The sequence below is a fragment of the Diadema setosum genome, chromosome 10 (assembly GCF_964275005.1).
Source record: "Diadema setosum chromosome 10, eeDiaSeto1, whole genome shotgun sequence".
In the NCBI taxonomy this organism is placed as follows: Eukaryota; Metazoa; Echinodermata; class Echinoidea; order Diadematoida; family Diadematidae; genus Diadema; species Diadema setosum.
Genome location: NC_092694.1, coordinates 8971833 through 8993456, shown reverse-complemented (window position 1 = coordinate 8993456; position 21624 = coordinate 8971833). Strand labels below are relative to the sequence as shown.

The window sequence follows — 21624 nt, the reverse complement described above, 5'->3', positions numbered from 1 at the left end:
TATATTAGCACAATCCTATACATGTCTGCAATGCCATACATTATCCAGTCTGGAAAAATGTTTTGGAGTGCACTACAAGCATACATACATGTAACATACTGTATCATACCAGCATCTTTGAGTATCTAAAAACAACACCAATTCCCCCCCCCCCAAAAAAAAACAAACAAACAAACAAACAAACAAACAAACAACAAACATACAAACAAAACAAACACAAAGTACATGAAATGTGAGAAGTTATAAGAAATTATAGAAAGAAGTAGAACAAGTTCACACACAGGGAGCATAGAAGTAGAAATAGACAGAGAAAGACTAGGACAGAGAGAGAGAAAGAATTGCAGAGAGAGAGAGCGAGAAAATCCTCAACCAGATAAATATCAAGAATGTACACTGTATACTATATAGATATTAAAATCACAAAATGAATCCTCACTCTCCCACTTTACCACATCCTACCATGGATATCACTCCAAATTTTTCTGTACAGTCTACCTTTATATCAATCATGGTTTTATTTGAGGGGAAGGCATATATGTACATATTGAAAGCTCTGCTCTGTAGCATTCCTTTCAATTTTCAACAGATTTAGTATGTGTTTATATCATATTATAATGTATATTTCCACACATGTATGAAGAATAATATAATAATTGCTTTTTTGGTGTTACATACTTTATATACACCCATATTCTTGGTTGGAGAATAAAATGAAATGAAATGCAAGTGAAAAAAATGGGAATCCCTTCTTTTCAACTCACAAAAACATATTTCTAATCTATCCACCCATATGCCCTCTGCCCTCTTACCCTTGCCAGGCTAGTTTGAGAGTATTTGGTTTCGTCTCTTCAAACCCTGGCAATAAGGTAAGGGTAGACAAAGCCCCTTAAGTGAAAAACAAAGCCCTAGTATGTCACACAAATAAGCCACTGCTATGATACAATAGGGATTATCACCGCTCAATCCATATTCATAGACAGTTTACTGTTCCGAACATCTGTGCAGGCCGAAACAGAAAGCACGATGGCAGATGTGCCACTTGGTGAACAAAGCCAGACTTGGGCTTCACCAAGAGAATAGACTACTATAATTGTATATGTCCGTAGATCGTAGAACCACTGCCTGAGATTATTACTGTATATGACGTGGATAATGAGGGTTTCCCCCTTTTCTTTATAAATCAAAGTTTACAATATTGGATGGTAGTCCTACTGTTCAACTCCCCTTCTTATTTTCCTCCATTTTTCTTTTGACAAGAAAACAACATGTAACATAGATCTATCTTTTCAACATATCTTTTCATTTTTTGAAGTGCCATGAGCACAGAAAGGTGGACCTGTCCACTACACAAGTAGCTACTAATATATTATTATCATGATTGTTGTTGTTGTTGTTATTGTTATTATCATTATTATTATTATTATTATTATTATCATCATCATCATCATCATAATCATCATCATTATCAGTATTATTATTATTATCATTATCATACCTAGATGCCCAGTTTATCCCAAAATTATAAGAAGCTTCTACTTATGCAACAATTCTCAAATTTTTCTGGACTAGAAAATTAGAATGACTTCCCATCCATTTTTTTTCTTCATCATACACCATATTGGTTGAAATCCATGCCTAACAGAACAGAAAAGCATGTACTAGAAAGACAAATATTGCTTTGTGTTTCAGAGCATTCTAATACAGCTATGTTTCCCCCCAACAAAATGTCTCATTTATGATTTACCCATTGAGAACGGGCTAATTATGTCACAACATGCATTTCCCATAATGCTTGCCCGAACATACTCGGGGACGAGTCTTCAGTGGGTTAAAGTAAGTATGGTGCACTTTCCCATCCTTCTTTTAACCTTGCAAAGTTCAAACAATTGTTGAGACCTTGGGGACATTCTTAAAAAGGTACTGTTTTCCACTGGGAGCAGTGATTTAAAAAAAAAATGTTCAAGTTATCACAATTGATGCAATTGTATATAGGTCAGTTGTATCACAAAACATTACACCATCTGACAAATTTGCAATAAAGCCACTGATATAAGGAAATATCACTTATTTTCTCACTATATCATAACTGTAGACGGTTTAGTCTAGAAACAATTTAATCACAAATATTGTTCACATTTGTTTATTTAACAAGACACATTGATGATACTGATTATTATTATCATTATTATTATTATTATTTTACAATGGTTGTTTCTATCCCTAACTCACATTTTAGAACTATTTTGAAACCCTATAAAGGCTTGGTTTTGTTTCATCTGCAAATGGTAATTAATGCCTTTAATTGTTAATGTTCTCACATTAAACCAAAGACTTTCAATTCCAGTTCCAATATTTCTATAATACTACAATGTACATTTAAAAACACAAACATAAAGAGAATGAATAGACTGCATTGGGGGAATCCAGCATTACGGAGTGCACTTAGAGTTTCTCCCTCAATAGTTAATCAACCTATCGATGTTTGAGAAAACAGGAGGTAACAGTGAAAGGATTGGTACATGTATGGGAAATCATGCTTCCTAATTAGACAGAGTTCCATTATTGCAGTTTCAGTTTAAACAGCTGGATGCATGGCTGGTATCAAACTCAAAGGAGTACTACAAAATGGCACCAGACTCTCTCTCCTCCACTCTTCCTATAAAAGTTTAAACTCAAACAATGCATGCAGTTATCAACCCGTTGAGGACGAGTCCCAAATATACTCAGGAAAGTGTGGGAAATGCGTGTTGTAGCAAAATCACCCCATCCTCAACGGGTAAAAGAGAGAAAGAGGAGGTGAGGGAGAGAAAAAAGCCTTGTCCATCATCTTTGCCTGGGAATGTCCCCACTTTTTCAAACAAAACAAAACTACAATACATATTACTGTATATCAGAAACCCAGTGGAGGTCCCATAATCATTTACTAAACCCGTTCAGACAAGCTCAGAAAACACTCGGGCGGGTGTCTATGGGAAATGTGTGTTTTAATAGCAAAATCAGTCCGTCTTCAACAGGTTTAAATGTGTGGCCACAACCACCTTCAGTGGGTCACATCAACAGCTTTAATAAACTTGTTGCATAGCAAAAAAAAAAATAATGATAATAAATAATAATGAATAAATAAATAAAAATTGATAAATAGTATTAGGCAATCATCTCAACAACGATTTTTTTTTTCAATCCCACACAGCTTCTCCTGCAAAGTTTCTACACAATATCAGAAGTGGCTTTAATGGGTTACAATTTATTTATTTAACTGAAAACTTTGTTAAAAAATACCTTTCCAAATGCCTACCTGTATTTTGACCAGGATGGCAAACAATTTGAATCAACAATAAAGCCAAGTAGAAGAAAACAATGTTGCTTACGATAACCACCAAGAGCAGAGTTTAGAGGATGGTTCAAGATAACATACAGTGTACTTAGGACTTCCTCCAGTATGCACTTGTCTGGCTAGGCATAAAGATTGGAACAACCTGTAACAATCTCTCATATTACACGTTGACTATCTACTCTACAAGTGTATTATATGCGAGGTTAAAATTCATTTTTATACTTGTGCAATCATGTTTGGCACGAGGTTTAAACACATTCAATTGAGAAGCTTGACGACCATATATGGTCATGTATTTACACAACCAGACAACCATTGATCAGTGCACAGTAGAGTATTCAACAGCGGGAGGGTTGCTTTGCATTATTACGACCTGACGGAGTTAACTCACATCAAAGCAGGTATGGTGATAAGCACAATCAGGGTATGCAATCATGACTTTCTCACTTTAAAATATTGTAACTTCTAAAAGAATGCACCAACTGACTTAAAAATTCACATGCAGCATGCCAAGACATCAGTAATCACATGTGGTAAGACAATAGCTAATTTCTTCTCATTTACTGTTAATTATTAAAGATTAATTACCAAAAAGTCCCCCAAAACCCACGTAATGCGTCAAAAAAAGCGTTTTACAACTTACGTAAAATCAAGATTTGAGGTCCATATTTTAAGTCTACCCCTATGTGTTTGGTATCAAATTAATGGATTTTTTCCTGGCATTGCTTGCATGCAATAAAAAACAGTGGTTCTTTCAGCTGGAGAAAGTTATAAGGTCTGAAGTCCCATCCTGGTAGGAGTGTAATGCTGGCTTATTTTTGTGACATTGTGACCTTTTAACCCATGCTGTACAGCTATACATGGAGAAACAGCTTATTTTTTCGCTTTTCCTGAAAGTACTGAAGACACACTACAATATGGTGTGCTGTTTGCCAATAAATGTTCAGCCAGTTTTGAGTTTTGAGCCATTTTCAAATGCTGAATAAAATAAGTGCAGCCGTTTTTCAGTACTTTCAGTTAGGTATATCCTGATTTGACTACTTTAAAGAATCTTTTCCCCTTATTGAATATCCTTGTTTTTTTAACCATGAATTGTACATATGTAGAAATCTATTGTGTGAAAATTTTAGCAAATTTGAGCGATAGGAACTTATTTTTTTATATTTTTACAAATTGCTGAGCATAAATAAGACCGATACACGCCCATGTAATACTGCATGAAGGTCATATGATAAGTGTTCCGTGTTTATATTTCAATGCTTGTTCAATTTCTAAAGATATCATAAGCAAAAGCATAGTATTTTGGCTTAATATGTCATTGTTTGAGTGTCACAGCTTGGATATCAACTCAAGTCATCATAAATCTCACATTTATTCTTCTATCTGTGTTTACAAATATGAGAATTGATCCAAACACTGTGCGCACATTCAAGGTCAAACTGTACAGATAATTTTTTAGATGAAAAATATAATATCTTCCAAAGTACCAGCCCTAATTTCATAAAAATTTGTAATAATGGCCACTATATGTCTGTTACCTATTCCTGAAAGTTTCGCCTCTTCACTCTTTGGCAAAAGTGAAATATGATAAAATATGTAAAAGTGGTTTTATTTGAATTCAAAATAATGCCTACAAAATTGATCATCCATTTTGAGAAGTGAAAATATGAAATTCATTCATATTTTGTGATATGTCATGGCTATGTGCTGGTGGTGAATGAAAGGGATATTCATCAGGAATATCTAACAGCAATATCAGATGAAAAAAAACATTCTCCTTTTTTTAATGAATTTTTCCAATATATTAGTCATTTCAATGTAATTCGACACCCCTAATTTAAATGCTAATTTATGCGCAGTTTAATGCAAAATTTTGACTCTTTCTTTACATGAAATGAAAATTTGAACACTCAGCTACAACAAACAACAAAAAAAGCATTTTCACCAAGTTTTTTCATTTTTGCCCTGTTACACAATTGCATACCCTGATTGTGCTATTGACCGTATGCACTCGTGCAAAGGTGGGGGAAACCCCCTCGTCCATGCCCTGCCCTTTGTACATACCATGTTTGTTCTGTGCACAATAAATATTCTGCTTTCAAGTACCCACGACAGGGCTGTAGTCTGCTTTAATTCTTGAGTCGTTTCACACCAGTCAATTGATGCAGAGCAGCACTATAGAGGTTTTTAAGACAAATTAATCACAGAATGCGCTACTTTAATAGGGCATGAATTTGCAAAACTGTGAGAGAATTCTTCTATTAAAAATGTATGATCTTGTACGGACCATTAAGCACAGACACACAGCAAATAATGCGTAATCATAACATGATTTGTGAATAGCGGAAATGGCGTCATTCATTTCCTTTTTTTTTTTTCTTTCCTTCTTTTTTTGGTAAGTGCAGACCATGCTCTGTAAATATGAATTTCTTTGAAGAGAAAAGTTGCTTGTATATTTATGACACAGCTACTCAATCACGCACCAAAAGAACTTGAATGAACTTTACTCTTAAAGAACATTCTCACTACTCTCAGTGACCTCAGAGACAAAACACACTGAATCCTTGAGAGCTTAGAATGCGTGTAATGTTTCTTCTAATACGCCTTGGATATGAAAATAGTCACTGGAGGTTGGAGAGTGACATTAAAAAAATATACACTGTAGCATATTTCATCTAACATATCTACTTGAACACAAATTTCATTTTTTCAATTTTTCAATACTTGTAAGATTGACTTCATGTTTTCCAGTGCCATGAAAAATGAAAAAAGACATACATGGTATCTGAACTTCTTTTTTGTTACTATACTCCCTCCTCTTTTGCAAGATTCTCTGGGTCAACACCAGTCCCGAGCTCCACACTGAACTGAACCAATCAACCATCCCAATCTGATTTATGATATGCAGGCAATGCAACTAAGCCACGACGAGCAATCGTTAGTACTAGTCATTAGCATGCTAATGCTCAGTGAAAAGTAAATTTAGGCCTTTAGGCAAAATAAAAGACTGGTCACGTGACAGCTCTCAGCCAATCACTCGATAAGGATCCATATAACACTTTTATAATGACTACTAATGCCCACCAATCTAGACATGCTTTACACAGACTTTTCGCTCATGTACCCCGACTGAGGCCCCTCCTTTCATAAACATGAGCATACCCTTGGAAACATATCCGAAAGTAAAAACAGCAATGGATGGAGGAGCTCACACCAGTATTCTGTAGGGTATCCTTTGAGGTACACTTGTACTTCCTGGTCTATAGAACTGGAATGCAGGGCAGATATTAGGGTACTGTATACCGTGAGCGCTGTAGGCTCGTTCGGGGCTTCCTTGCAACTTGTGAGCTCAGAGCAGAAGGAGAAAGTATCAAAACCGAGATGGGGAAAGAATCCTGGCTATACTTCTGCTGGAATAGCTACGGTGTCTCTTGAGGGGGGAGAGCGGACAGAAAGGCATTTGGAAAATCTCAATAGGTCAGAAGAAAGGCAGACGGCCATGTGTGAATACGAGATGGGCATCTGAGATTTGTTCCTTCTTTTCATCTCCTGCTCTTCCTCCTCCACATATTAATTTATTACAACATTCTCTTTGTTCATTCTGCCATCTTGCCCTTTTGGAGTTTCTTTAATTGTGTTGCTTTTTAAAAGTCAAGGTTTTTGTTTTTGATAGATTACATAATTAATATACCTCTTCAGTGACAGATTTTTAATAGATTATCTCTTCAAGGCCAAGTACAATGTATGTTGCATGCAAAGTATTGGTTGTCAATTGGCTGATCTGCTCACAACAGAACAAATGTTGGATTCTGCGCAGAGATTAACATTTGAGTATGACTCTAGTGATATTACACATATAAGTCCACTTTCTCAGGCTTGATTAGAGGCTACTGCAGGGCAACCTCATTATACTAAAAATTAAAAAAAACCCTGGCTTTAAGGTTTCTTTTAATATCACCCATTTCTGTGCTATCATCTTCCCTATCCCTTCCACCAGTCCCTACCACTTTAATATACACAACCACCAACCCTAATCCCACCCCCAAAAAAAGAGAGAAAGTCAATAAATTCCCTAATTACCACTCACAAACAAATAAAATAAACAAGTGATATATTTCCATGGATGATGGAATGCTGCGGGAATATTATAGAAAATGCCTTAGGATTAAAAGCAGAAACAAAGCTGCCTCTTGCCTATAATTCAAATGCAAAAGAGAAACAACATCAACAAAAATCAACTTTCTCATAAACATGGGCATATGGCTCAAGCACTTGTCTGATCAACAATTACCTGAGCACTTACGATGCCATCACGGTAAACCATACTAACATGATTCATCGGTCGTCGGTCCTAGAAATCACGAGGTGTGAGAAATGTGAACCATGGCTGATGTGGACTCAGCCGCAAGAGGAATGTCTGTCAGCGATTTCTGTTTACAGTGGGATTCCATAGTAGACTTCAATGTTCATACGACTTTAACCCTTTGCGTGCCATGTTAGCCTTTGGAACTCAGTATACGACTTGTCCACTTTGCAAATTTTGCTCAAATGCACAACGGAGGACAAACCGATTGCTATTAAATGGCAATATGCCAATTTATGTACATACATCCATTCCACTTTTGTTTTCATTCATTCATTTATTGTTTCAATCTCCAGCACAAACATATAATATTTTACAGAAGTTGAATGCATAAATTACATCATAATGTATAAAAAAGGATATACATGTAAGGTGAAAGTGTCCCATTGAAAGTGTCATAGCCATAGTCCTGTCCTAAAATTTACAAAATTTTCACAGCAAAGTTTGCAATTTTTCTACAACATTGCTGCATGCATTTCTAGCATTTGATGTTTCTTACAATGTATAAAAAGAAACAGCATGTTTAATAGGGTTTTAGCAGAATTCAACAAAGAGTATGTAGTATTGACATGCGAACAATAGCCAGAACAACTTATTCTTACTGCTTGGCAAGTAAATGAATTGAATGTCCTCTTGCCTTGTTAGAATATGGTTGGAATATAGCTGGTGGATGACAAATAATCAAACTTCCAGAATGTGGGTCTTATTTAAATTCATACATTGTAGATGAAACCTCTGTATGATTTACTCTGTTTGATAATTAGAGCCAATTTGTACATGGTATGGAATTTGCCTTTTCAAATCACAGAAGTTCAGTTCCTTCTTTCTTCCATCATCTCCCCCTCCCCCCTCCTCCTCTTCCTCCTCCTCCTCCTCCTCCCCCTTTCCCATCAACCTTCTCCTTGAAATCTGTGATCCTTCAGGTCTACCACTACCCTCAGGCACAGCTGATTGGGTTCCATGTGCGCCCACAACACTGAATAAATGGATGGTAAATTGGCTTTACTGCAATTTGCCACTCGCTATCACCCAACGATGACGTCCAAACGATTACTCACCATTATCCATCCATGGGGTCTTACCCCCCCCCAACATTAGCCCCCCCCCCCCCTCCCCCATTCCTCCCTATCTCAGCAGTGTATACATTCAACTTCATGAAGGGAAGCCGCGTGCTCGACAGTATAACTCCCACCGTCAAGTTTGTGACTCAAATTTCAAGTCAGATCGCATTTGCCTCCATCCCACACCACCCTTCCCTAGCTCCATCTCGACAGCTTTCATCAACGCCCTTTGAGAGAGAGTGCCTACCGGACTCATTACGGCTCTTGTCAAGTTCCCGACTCAAATTTCTGCCATGCCGTATTTGATTTTGTCACCACGCCAGTCCCCCCCGGCGAGTTATGATCGCGACTGCTGTCGTGTCGCTTGGCAAAAACCTGGATTGCTCATCCGACATATCTCCTTCCACTTCACTTTTGTATGTTGCCGCCGTATAATCACTGCTCCCCACATGCTTGTTGAGGAAGCCCTCCGAAAAAGGTACACATGCCGTGCAGGATATCACTCATCCACAGTGGGCTCGTTGTGATTACGCCAATGGCACTGGATCGCAGAAATCTGTGGGGCTTTCATATTAGAATGGCCAGTTCCTCTTTCAGACTTTTGTGCCACAAGGAAACTCATTTCATGCTCTTAGATATGGACAATGCAAAGAACACGCCCTGTACATAAACATAAACATGGATTGCATAAAATTTTGTCACATCAAAGCATTAATTGCAGCTAAATGAAGTCCTAATACAGCATATATGTAGGTGGTATGGGCATAGTGTGTTCAGCAACAGCTATTAAAAGGAACTGTACATGTACATGTACATAATGTACAGGGGAACTTACAGGGATGGTACAGTATTGGTGGAGACGAGAATTGGGCTTTTAACTTTTTGCGAGATACCAAGAAAACACTTATAAATGATACAGTACAGAGCATACCATTTTAAGAGGAATTCATAGTTTATTTGATGAAAATCGGGTTTGGAATGACTAAAACATCCAAAAATAAAGTAAAACAAAGCGATCGTAATAAAGTGTGGGTCCCACACTTTATTAGAATCACTCTTTTTTGAATATCTCAGCCATTTCAAAACCAATTTTAAACGTTGAATTCCTCATAGAATTACATGCTCTTTCATATTTCATAAGAAGTTTCTCATTATTTCACCAAAAATGTTAGAAACCTGAAATTAGGTCTCAACCAAAACTGTACGATCCCTTTAACCTTGCATGATACATTGCCCCAACTGCTTTTACACAACTTTTTTTCACCAAAAATGTTAGAAACCTGAAATTAGGTCTCAACCAAAACTGTACGATCCCTTTAACCTTGCATGATACATTGCCCCAACTGCTTTTACACAAAGTAGAGTCTTGTACACTCATGGTCTGTGCAAGATAGTGTTTGAATGACAAATGGCAGGGAAATTTGGTGACAGAAAATTACATTTCCGATTTCGGCATTATGGACTGCAAAACTTGGCAAAATTCATAGCTCCTCATAAAACTGATGTCTGAAAAGAATATGATTATAAAAGCAATAGCATTGATACATGATGTATACCAAAGAAACTCATAAAAAGAACGTTGGAGAACAGAACACTATGTAGGCCTACGTACACAGATCCTCTTGGGGGAATATCGATCACAGGCACAGCATGTACAAAATGTATTTCAACTGCCTATAGTGGCAACAACTTGCCACACTACTTGTGATTTCCTTTGATCAGTCAAGGCAAAAGTAGTGCGGAGTAATTGCTTGATGACAACAGACTGGAAATCAGTACTCTTTTGTGCTAAGTGCATACACAGCTACCTTCCTGTAATACAATGTAATCCTCTCACAAATCTTTGTTACTTCACTTTCAACACTCTACTATTTCTCCACTTTTTACTTCCTTGTACGATCAAGTTCCAGGCCAGCCATACCCTTGAAGAAAACAACGGCAAAGCACATGCTATTCACTATTCATTACTACTGACAAAATTGCTAATTCCAATACAATGTGTACCAGTTTTAATACCTGATTAGATCTGACCAGTAATACACAGTCATCAAACTCTTCTCAGCTAAACAGTGAGTTAGCCATACATGTATCTGCGCTATTAAAAGGCCATCTACATTAATTGTACAATGTAATACCCGATCAAGCACTCAAAATGGTGTACATGCATGTACAAGGAATAAATCATGAAATTGGTGAGTTTAATTCATTATTCAATTATCACACATACCATGTATAATATGCTGAATTTTGTGATCTCTTATAATGGAAAAAGGGGGATTTTATTCCATTTCCTACAGGTCCTCATTGGATAACACAAGTCCGCACAGCAGAATGAATGGAAGATATCCATCTGCAGTGAGGGGCTAGCCGTATTTTATACCTTTAAATACGTATCAAAGTACAACACAGTAATAAAACAAGAGGAACCCGAACTACAGTCTTGTAGACACAGATATTTGTTGTATCCTACACAAAGTGCTTCACTTTTTCCAATATTGTACCAAGGTATTAAAGGGATAGTATAGGATTGGTTTAATATGAGGTGAGGATTCAGCTTTTAACTTTTTGTGAGACACTTTAGTAAAAGGAATGTAGAAACCACTTTATGAAATGTTAAAGAGCATACAATTTTAGTAAAAGTTTATTTGACAAAAACCAGTTTTGAAATGGCTAAGATATCCAAAAACAAAGTATAAAAACAAAGCAATCCTATTGAAATAAAAGATGGGCCCCATCTTTTATTAGGATCACTTTGTTTTGGATTATATCTCAGCTACAACGTGTATTTCAAAACCAATGTTCACCAATTAAACTTTGAATTCCTCTTCATAGAATTGTATGCTCTATCAAATTTCATAAAAGGTTTCTCATTATCTCAAAAAATTGTCATTAAAAAACTTTGGAAACCTGAAGCCCCATCTCAATTGAAACCATACCATCCCTTTAAAAATAAAGACTGAAAGAAAACAATTAAAAAAGCACACACAAAACAAAAGATCTCTTTCCTCCCTTGAAAGTATTTTCTACAAAGATACTCAGCACATTATACTTTACGGCAGGTTAAATCTTACTATACCTGTGCTTTTGGGGGTACTATCTGTACATCAAAAACATGAAAAGAAAAAATAATAATTACCAGTATGTGAAACCTGGAATACTCAATACAATGAGGACGTCATTTGACACAGTAAAAAAAAAACACTTTAAAGCCATTACTTGAAATCAGGGAGGTGGAATTTCAACACCCTGGTTGAAACTAAAAGAGCAAATACTATGACACAGCTGTAAAGACAAGTTGCTCACAACAACTATTTGCTCAGAATACAAAAAAGCTTTCCTTCAAGAAATGTTTCGTATCACCAGAACTACAATGCTTCCACTCTAGTTTCAATCACATATCACCAGGCAGTCACAGAGCTGTTTTCAGTGATATCAAGCCCCATATACTGTATGTGTACATGTTATATCCCTTGAATACAAAGAAGACCAAATATGTGTAATATGAAACAGAAACAAGGTATCAACAGTGGCAAAGCACCTTTGTATTCCTAATTGCAAACAACTTCCATGAAAAACATAAAACAAACAGGAACATGTACACCTTGTGAAAAAAACTGCTAGAAACCGACAAATTGTTGTTATTGGGTTTTTTTTGGCAAAGAAGGGCAGATAGGGCGCCGACTGATGCTATTCCGTAACATGTAGAGCAGCTCTCCTGTACGGTGTTCAATGCTTGTCCGGCCTTAATTAGTCTTGCATCAATCATTCCGCGCTCGTCTGGGCTCATCTGGCGTCAGACGTGGGCTAATTTGGGTTTACTGATGGCCATCATGGCCACCTTCTCTTGGGCTCTACGGCGCAGCATCCCAGCCAAGTGATGATCATTGGAGCATGACCATAACATTCAACTGTTTTAAAGTTACAATATTGCTATGAATGCTGAGTGTCTCAGGTTGTATCAAATTTGTCTCTTGTCTTGTTGAAGAAGTAAAATTGGTTTAAATTCAGAGGAGACCTTTAGGTGCAATGTGCTTCCAAGGCACCTACATGTACCAAGGTAGTCAACTTCCTCACAAATTGACTTTGATTTTATTCTGGCTCTGTTTCACAATAATCAACTATAATTCTCCTTATTCAGAGTGGTTTGCATGCCGTCATCATGGCACTTGTTGGGTTCACACACTGTTCCTAAACTTTAAGTTTAGGTCGAAAACTTAACTCTAAATGATTAGCTTGTAGTTAGCACCATGTGGACGCACTCCAAAGTTAGCAATCTTAACCCGTTGAGGACGAGTCCCAAGTATACTAGGGCAGGCGTCTATGGAAAATGCGTGTTGTAGCAAAATCAAACCGTCCTCAGCGGGTTCAAATCTAGTCGATGATTAGAACCATGAGTTATCTTAAGGTTTACGTTCTCTCCACGAGCCACGGGGGGTCCCCACTCATAGTTTCGCTCCATGTAGACACAATAATGAACGAGCTTGTGAGTTAGCTTGACCCTCGCTTCTCGTTCGCATCCGGGTCAACCTCCAGCTGCGCTATTTGTATGGGTATAAGGTCATCAAGCAAAGACTCTGCACTTCCGGTGTAATCATCGAGTGGGGCTCGCGTGCAAGTTGTAACTTAAAGTTTAGGTGCGTGTGTGTGAACCTGTGTCATGAATTCATGAGTGGAGCTAATCATTGACAGTTAAGTTTTCGACCTAAACTTCAAGTTTGGCAACTGAATGTGAATGTAACTACTAAGTGTGAATCATGTGAACAAGGTGAACTGCGTTCACACATAGACAAAAAGCACTTTATCCACTGTAATCTGCCTCGTCTCAAAGGGGTATATTACTCAAGTGAGCAACATGATTTTCACAGTACAGTTGAACCTCTCTTATCCGGCCTCCCTTTATCCGGATCTCTCTATTATACGGACGCAATCTCGCCGTGATTTTTTTTTAAATAATTACGGGAGGAAAGGGGGATTCCCAATTCCTTGACAACTCCTACCCAAACACACATGAATTACATATTACTTCCAACATGATTAACATACATTACATCAAATTTCCTTCCAAATTGCTTACCTCCAGACATTTCAACATCCCCAAACATCCCCAAATGTAACAATGAAAAGGTTGCAGTATACACATTACTACATGTGGTACTAAAACGGGATACATCAGTACATGTGTATGTATATGTACATGTATAAAGCATTGAGTCTCCCGTATCCGGCCAAATCCCTAATATCCGGATGAGCCACGGTCCCGACTTGTCCGGATACGAGAGGTTCAACTGTATTTGTTGGTTGGTAATAACAGATCATACAAGTCGCAGCTCTTGACTCTGCCCACAGACACTACTTTCTTCATCACAACTCTGCTCTGAAAAAGTATACAGTTGGGATACATTGTTCAGCACCTCGAGGTTTTCTGGCAACGTCAACCTCTACGGAATAGATCTATGGGAATCTGTTGCAGAGGTCAATGCGACTGAGACTGAAACAAGCATGAATGAAGTATTTATTACATTCTCTCACATACCTAGAAGGAAGTTTCGCTCGTACTCAGAAGCCGATGGTCACTCTCTTGGCCGTGTCTGTGGTGAGGCTAAAAGATGAACACCTGCAGGACAATAGATACGAGAGATGCACATTACAGTTTGATTAGTGATATCAATTTCATGTTGCTTTATACAGATCATGCTAGCGACGGTAAAATGGCTTGTCTATAAAGGGTTTTAAAATCATTATAAACAACTCATATGTTAAAATTTTATGAACTGTTGATACTAACAGTTTTCAATGTAATGCATTCACAACAGTCACTCCATGAACATGCTCTTGCTTTATTATTGTCAGATGATTCATTGATTATGCATAAAAAGTGACATGAAACATTTACAACATACTTTATTTCATCAGTTCTACACTTGTATTACAGTATAAAACTCAGGAGAAAGAACACATGTATTGTATTGCAAATTTTAGAGATATTCCTCCAAATACCAAACAAAATTTCTTGCACATACTTCCATCATTTCTTATTTTACAAGAATAAGCCAGTTCGGAGTTAGCTCATGGGCACATTGGTACGAATGACCTTTCTTTTTTCTCAGTTGGTTAGGGGCACTTCACTCGTTTTCATACACCTGACATAATGCATATAAGTTTTACGTAACAATCTATGGGATTCATCAATCCTGTTCAAACAAAGAATAAACTTGCGAAGACCAGATGAGCAGAATGATCTGTCAATTACACTTGAGAAAGCATCCATTTCATTATTTTGCATTGGATGTATTGACAATCTCTTTCTATTGATATTGCCAAATACCACTTTTGCTGTCAGGTGGATGTGCTGGCAAGCGGCATTTATAAGGATTACATGAATAATCATTACATCACAGATGCTTTAATCCGAGTGAATTTAAAAACCAACATGCATGTTGGTCCGAATGACCTTGTTTCTGCTCATGCGAAAAGTGGAACTCCGAACTGGCTTATTATACCTGATGCCATATTATGTGACATTTCAGTATTCTTTCACTGTCATTGTGATTAGTGTCATCATCATAATCATCACTATGATGATGACATTCTCATCATAATTACTGTTTTGCTATTAAACCTAAAGTATTGGCCAATACATTTATATTCCATGTATAATTTTTGTGATGGTTATCCTCTTTAATAAGATTTGCTTTCCTCTGTCCTACAATTGTTTGCATGTTCTTTTTTTTTATATTTGTTTGATATAATTAACTGTCTCCTCTACATGAAGTCCTGTTATTCTTACGTGTAAACCTGTTTTCTACTTACACTATAAATCATTTTGGGTTATTGTTTTGTTTTGTTATCTTTTATCAACACAATGATGTTGATGAGTCTCAAATTTAGGTCAGTGTGTGATAAAACGGAATACTATATGCCAAATATTTCGCGAGGTTTTTATTTTCGCGAATTTCGCGAGTCAGGTGCTATTCGCGAAATTAAAGACACACAAAAAATATTGACTCTGATCCCGACATGAACGTGATGTACGCGTGTCAACTTCTCCTTTCAGTACAGGACTCCATGATTGCAAATCTAACCACTCGCAAAATAGTCAGGAATTCCCGATTCACAAAAATTTAGACTCGCAAAATATATGGCGTATACAGTATATGGGTCCACATGTATTGTTGTCCCCATTAAAATGGGACGGTGTGGTACAGTCTGGCGGAAGAATATGCAGGTAGTGCTAGTGTCTCCCATTCCACAAAATAGTTGCAAACATGTGATCGCTTTCTATGGATCAAACAAATTCATTGGAATTAACTGACAAACAGACAACACTGACTCTTTCTACTGAACAGCATATTACTGCAGTCCAGGGTCAATGAGATCATGGGAACTAGTTACAATGTATATGAGGCACTCTTTTTTATATTTTCAATGGGATTCTTTTTATTTCATTTTAATGGCAGAGTACATGTACAGTGTATTTGCAGGAGATTAAATAAAAAAGTGATTCAGCAAATTATCAAGGCATCCTAATGCAACACAAGATGCTTTCAAGGCTGCCTGGCTCTCATTGTAAATACCACTATTACATGTTTTTGTGTTTTACTTTGCCGAATAAATGGCCTAAATTGGCCTAAATCAATCAATCAATCAATCAATCAATCAATCAATCAATCAATCAATCAGTCAATCAATCAATCAATCAAACAAATGCTTTTATGTTTCGCTCTGAATAATAAATTGATTGCCATTGATATAAAGATTATTATCTTCATGGGTGATTAGGAAATAAATAGTCTCTAATCAGAAGTTGATTAAAAACTATGTAATGAAACGAACATAGCCTACGGATATGATGGTGGCTCAATATGACTGTGATGTGTTCCACGGTGTATAACATTTAAGCGGCATCACAACCAGTCCACTGCACTTTCACTGCATCGAGAACAGGTGAACAATCAGCAATGTCGAACATGAGACACGGCAATGGCAGTTTGACCATTCTGCTTTCTACTCTCTGTCCCTTGTTGAATGGACAGCTGGCTTTACTGGCAAATCTCTGTCAATAATACCTGGCTGACGGCAGTAATACCGCTACATGCAATTCACTCTAAGACCTGGCCCCATAACCCACATTCGGCTCCCATTTCAAATTTGCAAAGGGAAGTGTGCTTTGCACAGATTCGGGGACGGGGGATTTGTAAAATTATAGTGCGCATGTACTGTACATCAACCCCCATTGCAGACCACATACTGTACTGTATGTTGGAATAAAATGTCGTATACAGGTATTGTGAGCTGTGCATGAAAATCATCATACATTGTAGCACTGGTACACATTGTGTCTTTTGTACTGTAGGTTTTGACAAACAAATGTGACAATAACATTGTTTTGTTCTTATGAACAAAGAAAGTGTTGACACAGACGTCTGTATGACCTTGGCTTATTCTCAGCCACATTGGAAAAAAAAAAAGAAGAGAGAATCAACACACCTGCTACAGTGTACATGTACAAATTGTATGCCAATTATAGTCACGGTAACCATATTAAAAAGTGTGAATCCATTCCATTTTGCGAGACATGGTACATCTTCATTCTTGCCTAAAAAATCTTTTAAGTTCAGCACATGTAGCTCAATTAATGTGTTACATAACTTGTATAATAATTATGTACACATGTACACTTGTACATGTGGGCAATTCCACGGTAAATGGGTAGTTTTATGCACTCAAGACATGGAGCAATTTCATTTGAAAATATTTGTTTGAATCATCTTTTTTTCTTTATTTCTTGAATACATGTGGCAAGGTGAAATAAAATATTCAACCTCGTTGAGTCCTGTTGTTATTTTTTTGTGATGTGCTGGTTTGTTTGTTTTTATTTAGTATTATTGATAATGTGCAAATTTGAAATAAAAATTGACATAAATTGCAACTTGTATAAAATAAATTTTCTTAGAAGACACGCATCCTGGGTGAATTATAATTCAAAATTTATCACCAACGCACCGAAAAATCATTTTCTTGTTCGCCCTGAACGATTACAAGAGTTTTGAGAGAGTGGAAAGCAAGCTGGACCGAAAAGATCGGCGTTCTGTCCTACGTACTTCAGTTACGTACGTTCGGCCTCAATTTCGTTTGGTTTCCAGGCGTCAGAGTGCAGTTATTTTGTGTTAAATACACTTTGCTGACGACAGTTTCAAGTTAGGTTTCACTAATTCAACAGAAAATTAAATCAAATATTTAATATCCGTATTCAAAGTTACCAAACTCAATTTTCTGTCCACGCCGCGAACGTACGTAACTGCTAGTTGAGACACTCCAGTGTCGTTCGATTTAACACAGAAACGCGGACACTACCCTGAAGTTAGACATCTGCCTTCGGTTTCGCGCCACAAGCATAGCTGTCTTTTCAGAACATTTAGTTATCTAGCTTCAGCTTCCTTTTCTAATTCTGTCCAGTATGTTACGTGCGTTCGGTGGTTACGCTCCGCTTGGTGGGACGCACGAACGGTGGACAGAATCGCCAATCGGTCTTCGTTACGTGTGTTCTGAACGCGCGTAACTCAGACAGATTGTTCCCATGTCTTGTTTACCTCGTTGTTTCGCGCCGTTCTGTCCGAGGTTGCGTATCGTTCGCATGAAATTTCCCGTGTTATGTCTGCATTGCGTATGTGCAACCCATCGACTGCTCAGATCTGAATATGACGGAGGTGATTACGACTCTCGCTGACAAAAGGTAAATTTTGCATTCTAGAGTAGAATCTTCCGTAGTTTTAGGATTAATGGCCCTGCTGGCATTATTAGAAATTCTTTTGAGCTTCTCTGTATGCTAGCTTTCACTACTCGTTTTCGACTTTACACGGACGATAACTGAGCCTAGTCCCACATGTGTTATTTTTTGTCAGTAAATTCTTCGTTGCTTCCAGCTTCAAATAATCTTTCTTTTCATCTTTTCGTAATATTTTTTCTTCAAAATAAAACCAAACTGACAGTGACAGAATAGCAATGAACGAAAGCTAAGCCAAGAGTGGTACTTTAAATGGCTGAATACAAGTTTAACTCCCATTGTCCATCGTGAGCTGACGCACTGTACGAGTGTAAACTACTGTAACAGTTAGAATCTAACTGTAACGTTTTACTTTTAATATAGAATTTAGAAAGCCAGGCTAGCGCTACGCTAGTGACACGAGTCCCAAGTGTAACCACACGATAACGTTAGTGTATGTAGACACCCATGATCAAACAAGTTAGAAAACAGAAAATTTACTAGGTTTACATCGGGATTTGACTTGATTTATTTCTGCCTAACATTTTAGTAACAATGTAAGCAACCAAAGTGCAAACTCGACTTCCAACGTTGTTGATGTTGTCTTTCAGCCACATGAGCTCAGTCTACTCATTGCAGTTCTCTCAGGATTTCCATGATGTGATTTATTTATTTAGATTCTATTTCTATGTTTTGATGTAGACTAGACAACTAGCAACTTATGTGAGAAGATGTGCTGGCCTGTTCTGCACCTTTTAGTGCAATAGTGGTGATTCAATAATTATGTCGTGAGTGACGAGAGCGTCCCTTCGATCATCATGCCGGTGCCCAGCCTGTCTGCTTTCCAGTGTTACGGTGAGGTGTGTATACATATTTTTATGATTTTGCGGGGGGGGGGGGGGGGGGGGGCTCATTGGAGCTAAGCGACCCTGACTCAATGTACAATCTGTTCATAACACCCTGTCTTGTGTGGCCTGGACAGTTGTCTGTGCAGAGCCTCATTCCAGCTGTTGCACCATCCACCATGTTTGCTCTTTGCTGGCCTGTGTTGTGTCCTAAAAACGATCCCTGTGATGAAATCAGCCCCAAATCTTTCTGCTCTAATAAATATATGACATGACCGAAGTTCCGCAACTTCACTTCGCAGAAATTCTGCGATGCCGATGTTATGTTTATGTACAGAGCTATTTTGTATTTATTTAATGAAGATTGTAAATTTGTATTGCATACATGATTTAATGACCACTAAGCAAATTGTGTAGGAGAAATGAAATCTCTTTCTACAGTGGAAAACAGACATTACAAGTAACAGTAATACCTTTCAAAGAAGCCATGGCCTCCATATTTTTAATGCCATGCTATTATGTATTGTAAATATTTTATTTGTAGATGTCATAGAACTGGTACTTAACTACAGACTGTAGTCTTCATTTTGTTGTCTTCCATGATATTTTGGTCCATTGTCATGTAGCCACATCTTTGCGTATTTGGGGTTTTCTTCTGATACGATTATCATTTTATTTATAGAAGCTGCATGGCCCTGTTCTACAGCTTGTGGTGGAGATTTTCTGAGTGCCCAGAGCATCCCTTCATCATGCCTAGCCTGTCTGCTTTGTAGTGATAAGGTGTGAATGCATATTTTCGTTTTATTATGTAATCTTTTTTTTTTTTCTTTTGGCCAAAAAGGCTGCTACATTGGCACTCTTAAATATGTTAAGGTTGCATATATATATATATATATATATATATATTTTTTTTTTTTTTTTTTTTAGACCATGACAAAAAAAAGGTTCCTTTTATTTACAGGACTATTTCTTGTTCATTTTTAAAGCACATAAATTTATAGTGCATACATGAATAAATGATTGCAGAGCAATTTGTGTAGGATGTTTGTTGGAGATATTGAATTGCTTTCTACAGTGTAAAACAAACATTAATTGTTACCCCTCAAAGATAGAAGCCAATGGCCTCCATTTTTATTTTATTTTTTTACACTATGGCATATTCTTTTTTATTAAGATTTTATCATAGATATCTTTTTGAATGTTTTTAATATTTTCATGACGTTGCAATCAATTCTCTGTATCGTCAGTGTGCAAAAAAAAAAACTTCTGTGCATGCTGAAGAGCTCTGTCACAGAGACACTGTGGGATTCTTTTGTGCCCTTGTTCACTTCTGGTTGTCTCACGCTAAGTAGAGGTCGCAGTTCCCAAATGATTCAAGGGAGTTAATCGTCTGCTTTTCCATTGCCATCCCTTTTTTTCTTGGTTAAAATTCAGCTGAAAAGAGTTGAAAGTTTCTAAGTTTTACTGATTTGCGGTCACTAGAGTCGTGGTTCACTACTGCAAGGCTTAAATGTGGTGGTCACATGATGGAAAGTGAAGAAATCTTCAACAAAAAATATCTCTGGATAAAGATAAAGCATGATCTTAGTGCATGTGCAGCCAAAACCAGGTCAAGTTTGTCCCGTAGGCTATCTCATAATGCATCTAAAACACTGCTCTCCGCACGGCACCTAGGTATTGGTGATACCAAGAATTACACCTATCCTTTTTTTGAAACTTTGGCCAGGAAAGGTTGCTAGGTGGGTTGATAGATTTTTTTTTTTTTTTTTTTAAGAGTCTACTGTATTTGTAGTTTGTGTATTTTATTGCTTGGTTTACGGAATAACTATGCAGCAAAATGTTCAACTATATTTCAATTGCAGGTGACATGTACATGCCTTTTGAACAATCTTTTTATCTGCGCTCAGTATATAGGAATATTCCAAACTTTCAAAAATTTTGATAAAATGAACTCAATATGTGTATTTGTTGATTATGTATATAATTTTTTTTTTTTTTTTTTGACAGGTAAAAGACATCCTGGATGATGACTTAATGGAGAAAAAAGAGGCATGGAGTTTTCATGTGGTTGATCAAAGACGACATCTCGGGAGAATCTACAAATAACATCCTGTGCAGAATGCCTGATCCCATTCTCTTGGAGGAGCAAAGCACCACAAGACAGCAGTTTTTTTTTTTTTTTTTCCTTCAAGTTGTAAAGTATATCAGATGGTATGACTTTAGCTTTTAACTTTTCGCAAGATCTAATACAATGTACT

General features: G+C 37.2%; 1 protein-coding gene across 1 annotated transcript in view; it reads right to left on the bottom strand.

The window, feature by feature from the left end:
• LOC140234029 (CYFIP-related Rac1 interactor B-like) overlaps positions 1–21624 on the bottom strand; it is an 83561-nt gene that overhangs the window by 32172 nt on the left and 29765 nt on the right. Inside the window, exon 2 of the mRNA XM_072314110.1 lies at positions 14292–14372. The gene's annotated coding sequence lies outside the window, so the exon portion shown is untranslated. The remainder of the gene's footprint in view (positions 1–14291; positions 14373–21624) is intronic.